This window comes from Nycticebus coucang, chromosome 21 (assembly GCF_027406575.1).
Source record: "Nycticebus coucang isolate mNycCou1 chromosome 21, mNycCou1.pri, whole genome shotgun sequence".
NCBI lineage: Eukaryota > Metazoa > Chordata > Mammalia > Primates > Lorisidae > Nycticebus > Nycticebus coucang.
In genome coordinates, this window is record NC_069800.1 from 33,135,286 (window position 1) to 33,145,478 (window position 10,193).

General features: G+C 41.5%; 1 non-coding gene across 1 annotated transcript; it reads left to right on the forward strand.

Moving 5' to 3' along the window:
• Window positions 1-9,636: 9,636 nt before the first annotated feature.
• Window positions 9,637-9,776, forward strand: LOC128574430 (U4 spliceosomal RNA). Its single transcript, XR_008376782.1, has one exon. It is a non-coding gene; the product is annotated as a U4 spliceosomal RNA (small nuclear RNA).
• Window positions 9,777-10,193: the final 417 nt, after the last annotated feature.

Below are 10,193 nucleotides of genomic sequence, written 5' to 3' on the forward strand. Positions count from 1 at the left end.
TATATAAAGTCTTGGCTCAGTGCCTGTAGCTCAGAGGCAGGTACAAACCCAGCTCACACTGGAGCTGGCAGGTTCGAACCCAGCCCAGGCCTGCCAAACAAACAACAATGACAGCTACAACAAAAAACAGCTGGGTGTTGTAGCGGGTGCTTGTAGTCCCAGCTACTTGGGAAGCTGAGGCAAGAGCAAGAGTTTGAGGTTGCTGTAAGCTGTGATGGCACAGAACTCTACAAGGGCTACATAGTGAGACTGGTTTCAAAAAAAAAAAAAAAAAGATATATAAAGTCTGAGACATAACAACCACCCTGTATTCTGAAGTTCAGACTCTCAGAAGACTGGGTTCCATTTGGAGTACCACACTTCCAGGAAGGATGGTGATGAACTAGAGTTGGTTGTCAAAAACAGCTACCCAGAATGGTGAAGAATCTGAAAAACATGCCCTAGGAAGATGTAGTTGGAGAGTTCTCCCAAGAAAATGGGAGGCCAGAGGGGGAAGAGAAAATAGTAGCTGCCTTCCATAGCTGAAGGCCAGCCACAAAATAGCAACCACACCTGAGGGGCACGGTCTCAAGGTGCACAGCTAGGAACAGTGGCAGAAGGTTCCCTGAATACAGAGTGAATTATACATACTAAATCACTCCCTAATGTTCAGAATCATCATTATTTGCACAGCCTGCCAATGAAGGCACTAACTAAGATCTGACTGACAGTCTGTCGGAGAGCTGTACAGGGAGTTTCTCTACTGCAGTTATCCTCAAGAATCATTTATAGAATGTGTTAAAATACAGATTCCCTGGCCCCACTCCTGGCTGGAAATCTGAACCTTTGGGAGTGGGGCCCATTTGTTTGTGTGTTCCAATAAGCTCATTGGTGATTCTGAAGGCCTGACCTGGACTGTGAGGTGGGAGCCACTCTATGACCATTACCAACTTTCAGATTGGAAAGTTTTAAGGAATATGTGCTAAGAAGAAGCAAATTGGAGTTTCCTAACTTAAAATAATGGATTGAACATAGAAGTTATTTCCTAACCTGCCCCAAACCCTACCCAAACAAGAACAACAAAATGGCTTTTAAAAAGACATAAGCACAAAATAAAAAAGACAATAGGAGAGAGAGTGCCGGCCTCCACATTTTGGAAGATGGGTAGCAGCAGGAAGCGTGGTAACTGAATTCATAGACTCTAGAAAGTGGAACTCAAACATGGCAGTGGGGAAATCTCCCTTTGATCATTAGAACCCCCCAAGTTTCAGACATTATTGGCTGAGGGATAGAGGGTGATGCTGAAAAGAGGAAAAGGTTGAAAGTCTCTTTATAAAGCAAACACTTATAGAATCTCAGAGTCTTCTCCTCAGTATCACCCAAAGCCTGGAGGATTTTTTCCCAAGAAAAAATATGGAGGCACTTGTCATAGTTGAGGTATAATACTGAAAACTGGAAAATAAACAAAAATCTGCCTACATACTGAATGTTAACCTCAACCCTTCTTCTCCTCTTTCCCCCTGAATTCTGGTTATACAGAAAACTAGTATAAAACTAGTATTTAGTTGGAAAATACTAAAGTGACTGAGTATAAATCTGAAATGACTAAAATATCTGCAAGTAACTACATTTGCCTATAAATGTCTGAAATGAGTTTTATGTATTCAGATGGAAGTGGGGGCTGTCTTGGTTTGGGATACTTTGGAAGCGACCCTGAGGTGACTATTTTTGTTTAAGTGGTTTATTTAGGATGTGTTCCCAGAAAATTCTAGTGAGGGATTGGGGAAGTGACACAGCAAGGGAAGGCAGCCACACAACACGTGCTGATGAGTGGATGGCTGCTCTGGGCAACCTGGGTTCAGCCCATGAGATGCCCTGAAGATTGTGCAGAGTCTCTCTTGGCATTCTCACCATCACCAATGGGAACAAGGAAGCCAGTCAGTCACTGGTTAAGTCTGCTCCTAGGTCAACTCTTGGGTCCTTCCAGCCTATCCTTCCATCAGCAGTGGCCCGAGTACACCCTCAGGCAAAGAGGTGCAACAGGAAGCCACAGGGTTAGCATGGACTGGATAAAGAATGCTGACAGAATATTCTGGGCCACCAACAGCATCCAGCACAGAGGTAACTAAGATGACTAAGTTCATTTTTAGAAAACAAAGGAAATTTCAATTTAGCAACTTCTTTGTTCTATGGCCTTGAAATATACTGCCCACTACTATCATAAATAAGAGAGTTGAAGATGGAAAAATGATCATGTTCTTCACCCTCAACATAGGATATTTTTCAAAGTCTGATGGAAACTTGCAGATCTTATTGTCCAGAGAGGGCCAAATGGAAGATCAGATAGTCATAGTACAGTGTGGGGTGCACCACTGTGTGGGAAGCATAGCATATATGGGAGACAGGAGGTATCCATCTGGGTCACTCCAGACACACCTCAATCTCCACTCTGCCCATTGTGCTCTGGGATCTTGTGCCTATAGCTCTCTCCTCCATAAAAGGATTCTCCTACTGTTTCCTATGCTGTGACACCTTCCAGGAATTCCCTCTTATTTCCTTGGCTACTCATCCTTAACAGTTGACTTCCAGGAAGTTCTTCCTGTCATCCACAGTATCCCCAAGTTAGGCAAATGATCCTTTTTAGGCAGCAATGAATATAGATCTGTCCTTTTTTAATCCTACATGATATTCTGTTGTATGATTGACCATAATTTATTAATTAGTCCCTCATTAACTCAAATGCCTTTGTAAATACCTACCAAGAATAGAGCTCTGGGCTGTGCAACTTAATAAGACACACTACCTATAAAGAATGAATTCACCATGTGATTGGGAGGCCAGCATTTAGCAATTACTATGGTTTGGATTTTTGACCTTTCCAAACCTCATGTTGAAATTTTATCCCCAGTGTTGGAGGTGGGACTTAATGGGAGTGTTTGGGTCATGAATAGATTTGTGTTCACCTTGGGGAGGAGAAGCAAGTCAGTTCTATCAGTTCTCAAAAGAGCTGGTTATTTTCAAAAGCCTGGCACCACCCCCTCCTTGCTTCCTCTCTCATTGTGTGATCTCTGCACACACCAGCTCCCCATTACCTTCCGCCACAAGTGGAAGCAGCTTTAATCAGAGGCCTAATCTTCCAGCCAGTAGAATCATGAACCAAAGAAATTATTTTTCCTTATTTATTACCCAGCCTCAAGTAGCCCTTTATAGCATCACAAAAAGACTAAGAGGTCAACCAACTAAATCTGAGCAGAACTATGAGGGCACTGTTAGCCAAAATGTAACCAATAAAAAGAATGAAGAGTAAATAAGAAAATTTTGGTCTAGGCAGTCCCTTGGTCACCTCTTCCTTAAGAAAAAAATTAGAAGCTACATGTAAAGAATGTAGTGTCTAAAATTTTAAACTCTTGCTACTCTAACTGTATTCTGCAGACTAGCAGCAGCAGCATCACCTGGGAGCTTGTTAGTGATGCAGATTTTTGCTCCAGACCTGCAGAATCAGAATCTTCATTTTAACAACATCCCCAGGTGATTGATGTGCACATTACAATATGCAAATAATGTGCAAATAATGTAAAGGATTTGTTGAGGGTTTTTTTTTTTTTATTGTTGGGGATTCACTGAGGGTACAATAAGACAGGTTACACTGATTGCAATTGTTAGGTAAAGTCCCTCTTGCAATCATGTCTTGCCCCCATAAAGTGTGACACACACCAAGGACCCACCCCCCTCCCTCCATCCCTCTTTCTGCTTTTCCTCCCCCGCCATAACCTTAATTGTCTTTAATTGTCCTTTGTTGAGGTTTTTTACTATCCTGACCTCTTCGCCATTCCTTTAGGAAAATTAATGAAGCTAATTAATTTAGGGGTAAATTTGATGGGGAAAAGTCTCTTGAAAATTGACTAAGTGCTGTACGTGAAAACTATGAACAAAATATTGAGTCTCATGTTTAACTCTTGGGACCCTTCCTTCTACCCACAGATGTGTTGTTCCAGTTCTCCAAGTATCTAAGGTCTCAGTCTATAAATTCTCAACTTCCCTTCTAACCATTCCAAGCTCCTCTTAATTTATCACTCACATCTCTAAGGTTGGGGACCAGTGTAAGATAGAAATGTGTTATCAGGAGAGCCAGCTTATTTGACATGTCTTCCTTAATTCTGAATCACAAGAACTATAATTCTGACATCTGGCTCAAAGAGGTGTTCTAAAACTAACTGAGAAAGAGATAAAGAAATGTAGAGGTCTGGTCATTCAAAGACATTGTACACAAGATGCTTCCCAGGGTGCTCAATATCACTCTTTATTAGGGGAAAACACCTTAAAATCACAGTGAGATACCTCTAAATACCCTCCAGAATGGCTAAAATTAAAAATTGACAAGATGGTCTAGAACACAGCAGGAGCAGCATGGATAATCCTAATGATTCCCGGGAGTATCACTGTCCTCAGACACTCCAAAGAGGCAGTTTGGGGAGCACACTATCTACACTAAAAAACAGCAGAGCCAGCTAGAAAACCACTTTGAGATGAAGAAGTACCCTACCCACGAGGATCACCAAGCCCTGGCAGAACTCAACCTGTAGAGTACCAAGTGCAGGTGTGGTTCAAGAACTCAGGGCCAAACAGTCTTGGGAGCAGATCCACCAAGAACCTCCTGGGTCCCGAGAAGCCTGGGATGCACCCATCTGCCCCAGGGCCCATGCCCCCAGCAGCAGCTGCCCCATCATCCTGCAGGACCCATATTTCCCGAGTGCCCTGCCACCCGACTCCCTAGGAATTTTCCAGCAGCAGAACCCAATACGACTACAGCCTCCAACAGGCCTGGGGTGCCCAGGGTACAGCACCCAGGAGGGAGTCCCTGCTGCCCCAGGCCCATGCCAGGCTCATGCCTGGGCCAAAGCCAATGCCCAACCTTAGGCCCATTCCCAGGTCCAAGACCATGCCCAGGTCCAGGCCCAACTTCAGGTCCATTCCTAGGCCCATTGTCAGGTCCAAGCCCAACCTCAGACTCAGGCTCATTCCCAGGCCCTGCCCCAGACCCAGACCTGGACCCTTATCCCTGCAATTTCTCAGTAAACATTCCTATATTATCTGACATCTTTGAGCTCCTCTTGGGACCCTTCCTTCCCAAGATCTCTCCCAGATCTCCTCAGTTTTCATCACCACATCTGGGCACCAAGAGGGGTATGATTTTATGGACAACAAAGACTCAGGCTCTAGGTCCCTACTGGATTTATAGAGAGCTGTGCCTGCAAAGCCCTGAAGATCTCAGGGGCCAGAGGGCCTGGAGCAGTGGCTGATTACTTTCTGCTGATGGAATTCACTGTCCTTTACCCAACCTGCTGGTGGGTAAATTTGCTGCCTTAGTTGTGGGCCATCACAGATCACCTTGCCATGAATGTCCTCACCTGGTCATTGGGTTGACTGTGAATATCTCTGTTAACTAGGAGTGAAGGCTGCTTTTGGAAGCCCAAAAGCTTTCTTTCTTTCTTTTCTTCTCTTTTTTTTTTTTTTTTAATTTTTTCAAATTAATATGAGAATACAATTTTTAGATTGCACTGATCTCACTTCCAGGGTAGGGTTCCATTTGTAGAGGAGTCCCTCACCCAGGGGGTGTGTTGTGGCACCTCACAATGTGCACACTGGGTGGGATCCTGCCTCGTGCCACCCTCCTTCCTTCTGCCAAACATCCTCCCACCCCTTTATGAACTGAGCTGAAATAAACATTCTAGCAGGAAAAAAAATAAAAAAGAAAGAAAGAAAGAAAAAACTGACAAGAAAGAGTGTTGATGAGACTTTTGCAGGGGTCCTCAAACTTTTTAAACAGGGGGCCAGTACACTGTCCCTCAGACCGTTGGAGGGCCAGACTACAGTTTAAAAAAAAAACTATAAACAAATTCCTATGCACATTGCACATATCTTATTTTGAAGTAAAAATACAAAATGGGAACAAATACAATCACACCGCTGCATGTGGCCCATGGGCCATAGTTTGAGGACCCCTGCTTTAGAGCAACCAGAATTCTCTTCCATGGAAGTATAAAGAAGTACAACTCTTTGGAAGACTGGCAGAATATATGAAAATATCTATCCTCAGACTCTTTTCCAGAGTGTAATGTATTGGAATCGTGCAGTAGGTAGCCTTTTCAGATTGGCTTCTTTCTCTACTAATATGCATTTAAGTTTCCTCAATGTCTTTTCATGGCTTGATAGCTCTTCTTCCTTTTTAGCACTGAATAATATTCCATTGTCTGGATATACCAGCATTTATCCACTTACCTGCTGAAGGGGGATCTTGGTTTCTTTTAAGTTTTGGCAGTTTTAAATAAAACTGCTGTAAACATCTGTGTGGACATAAGTTATCACCTTCTTTGAGTAGATGCCAAGGAGTGTGATTAATGGAGCATATGGAAAGAGTATATTTAGTTTTGTAAGAAACTACCAAACTGTCTTTCCAAGTAGTTGTACCATTTTGCATTTCATCAGGAAGGAACAAGAGTTCCTGCTGCCCCAATTTGGGCCATTTTCATAGGTGTGTCCTGGTAATTTAATTAATTTTATAACAATTTTAAAATTTTTTTTTAAGAAACAAGGTTTCACTCTGCCACCCATGCTGGAGTACAGTGGCGCAATCATAACTTATTGCAACCTCCAACTCCAAAGTTCAAGAAATCCCTCTGGCTCAGCCCCTCAAGTAGCTAGAACTACAGATGGGCAACACCCCACCTGGCTAATGTTTTTGTGTTTTGTAGAGATGGAGTCTCACTATGTTGCTCAGGCTGGTCTCAAACCCTTGGCCTCAAGCGATCCTCCCATCTTGGACTCCCAAAGTGCTGGGATGGCAGGCATGAACCACCATGCGTGGTCTAGTTATTTTTAATGATTAAATTGTTTTAATGTGTTTTTACATTAAATGTCTTCTCCCTGGGGAAGGAGAAAGTTGGCCTCTGTTCTCAGGCCTCCTCCTAAGAATAAAATGCAAGAAGGGCACATTCAGCCTGAGAGGGATGTGGGAAGGGAAGAGAGCATCCCTCCTTCCATACAAGTTGGTCCCACCTCTTAGCCTCGTTCCTTCTTCTTCCTCTTCCCTGAGCTCCTCCTCCAACTGCCACTCAGAAGCTAATGTGTGTAATGCCTACCACCCACCAGACTCAGCAGACATTACACCCACTTATTATACCATTACCCCAGAATATTTGACACATTTGAGAGCAACTTTAAATAGAAACTCAATGTAATTTAATTGGGGTGGGAAAAGGGGTGGCTCCATAAAAAGGCAGCAAAAACAGATGCTATGGGAAAGAGTGATGGGCTATTTAGAAGCACGATTCCATTCCAGAGTCTTCTGCTGTTTGTGGGTGATAGTAAGTTACTGATGCTGTCACAGAGAAGTGGGTGGTGTTAACAAAGACCTTCACACACTGCCAAGGAAGTTTCACTAACTTGTAAATCGTGAAAGACTGAGGAGTTTAGTGACGGACAGGGGTGCTAATTCACCAAGTCCCCCCCCAAATGAAGGCAAGATAAATCTTCACTCTCTCTGGGAGGTTTAACTTGGTAACCCCCTCAAGGAGTGTGGGGAAAGACATTCAAGAATATAGGGATGGATGAGCATGGACATACAGGCACGTAGATCTATGTATAGCGTTCCTTGGCAGTGGTTTTATAAAATGGGACCATGCTATTCAAGCTTTTCTATGTCAAGCTTTTTGCACTCAACAAATCCTTGGGAAAACACTCAGGTCATCTGTGTGACTTGGATTTGTTTTTTTTAATGGTTGCACAATACTCCACAATGTGGTTATACCTCCATTATGGTCAATTTCTTTATTCTCCATTTCTTTCATAACAACAAGATTGTAATAAATATCTTTGTACCAATGTTCTCATGTACCCATGGTGGCTTTAGTTCATGGAATAGATTTCCAAGACAGGACTATTAGAGCAAACACAGATAGATTTTTATTGGTTTACTTTGTTTTTATTTATTTATTTATTTATTTATTTTGAGACAGAGTCTCACTATGTTGCCCTCAGTAGAGTGCTGTGACATCATAGCTCACAGCAACCTCAAACTCCTGGGCTTAAGCAATTCTCTTGCCTCAGCCTCCCAAGTAGCTGGGACTACAGGTGCCTGCCACAACGCCTGGCTATTTTTAGAGACTAGGGTCTCGCTCTAGCTCAAACTGGTGAGCTCAGGCAATCCGCCTGCCTTGGCCTCCCAGAATGCTGGGATTGCAAGCATGAGCGACCGTGCCAGGCCAGATTTTTAAATTTTTGTTTACTTTTCATTTAGATATAATTTACAAATAGTAAAGTACATAATATTTACATTCATAGCTCAATGAATTTTTAAAGGGTATTATACAATATATTTAAATTATGATAGTTGTTGCCAGATTGCTATTTACAATCACATTTCCACAGCTTTTTGCCCTCCTTTTCCTGACAGTAATTTTTTTTTTCTTTTGCAAGTGTGATGGGTATAAAGTGATGTTTATTGCTCCTTCCATGTGGCTTTCCCTGGCTGCTAGTGAGTTGGAGCAGCTTGTCACATGTACGTTGGTAGGTTGACCAGTTGAATTTACTCTTCTGTGATCATTCCTTCAAATCTTTGCCAATTTTTTTCTTTTAGTTAATTGTTTTTTTCCTTGTGAATTCGTAAGATCTCTGAATATTAACAATATTGATACTGTCATCTGCATTGTTATATTTTTTCAAATCTATCGTTTATCTACTAACATTGTCTGTGGTTTACTTATTTTTGCTATAGAAGGCTGTGAACGACAGTTAAGAGTGGCGGCGATATGGGCAAAGACGTGAAGAGGAAAAAGGAGAAGGGCAAATGAAAAGAAAAAAAAGACTGCAATTGAAATTAATCCTGTGCATTTATGTAAAATTATGTGTAGGTTTAAGGAAATTAAATACAAAGGTAAAAATATTTTAAAATAGATAATGGCGGGTGCTTTTCTTTTTGAATTAAACTTTTTATGTTGAAATAATTGTAAATTCACATGTAGTTGCAAGAAGTAATAGAGATTATACAGAATCAGAAGCCATGGGGTAACCAAAAAAAAAAAAAAAAAAGTAATATAGCCAGTTTCTTCCAATAATAACATTTTAGAAAAACAACAGTACAATATCATAACCAGGATATTGACATTGATACAGTCAAGATACAGGGCCTCGTCAGCACAAGGATCCTGTGTGTTCCCCATTTATAGGCCCACTTACTTCCCTTCCATTCTTACCCTATTATTAATTCCTGGCAGCCACTAATTTATTCTCCACCTCTGTAATTTTGTCCTTTCAAGAATGTCATATAAATGAAATTATACAGTATGTCACTTCTTAGGATTGGCTTTTTTCCACTCAGAGCAATTGTCAGAAGATTTATCCTCGTTGTTGTGTATCAATTGTCATCCTATTGTGCTCTCAGTAGTATTCCGTGGCATGGATGGACCACAGAGTGCTTAACCCTTCTTCAGTCAAAGGGCATCTGGGTTGTGTCCTTTGGAGGACTGTTATAAATAAAGCTTCTGTGAATATTTGTGTGCAAGTTCTTGCATGAACATAAGTGTTCATTTCTCTGAGATAAACGTCCTAGAGTACATTATCTAGATCATATAGTAGTTTCATGTTTAGATTTTAAGAAACAGCTTTTGTAGTGGCAATATCTCAGCCAATGAGGTTTATCCAAACTGCAATTATTGCCAATTGAAAATGTTTCCCAGTACCCTGCTATGATGACTACTGATATAGTTGTTACTGGCAAATTTTGACAGTCTCTATGGAAGCTGACTATTAAAAAAATAAAGAAAGAAAGAGAAGAAGGTGCCAAACTGTTTTCTAGAGAGACTGTACCATTTTACACTTCCAACAGCCATGTCTGAGTGATCCAGTTTCTTTAAATCCTCACTCATGTTTGGTGTTATGCTATTTTAAGCATTCCCATAGCTACTTGGTGCTATCTCACTATGTTGCAGCTGGCATTGTCCTGATGGCACTGATGTTTAACACCTTCTCCTCTCTTGTCATTTGTAGATAATCTCTGGTGAGCTGTCCCTTCATGTCGTTAGCCCATTTTCCAATTGGATTTTTTGCAGGTTTGTGGCTGGCATTGTTTTACTGTTGAGTTTGGTAGTTTTTATATTTTTTGGATATTATACCTTTGCTAGATAAGTGGTTTGCAGATATTTTCTTCCAGTCTATAG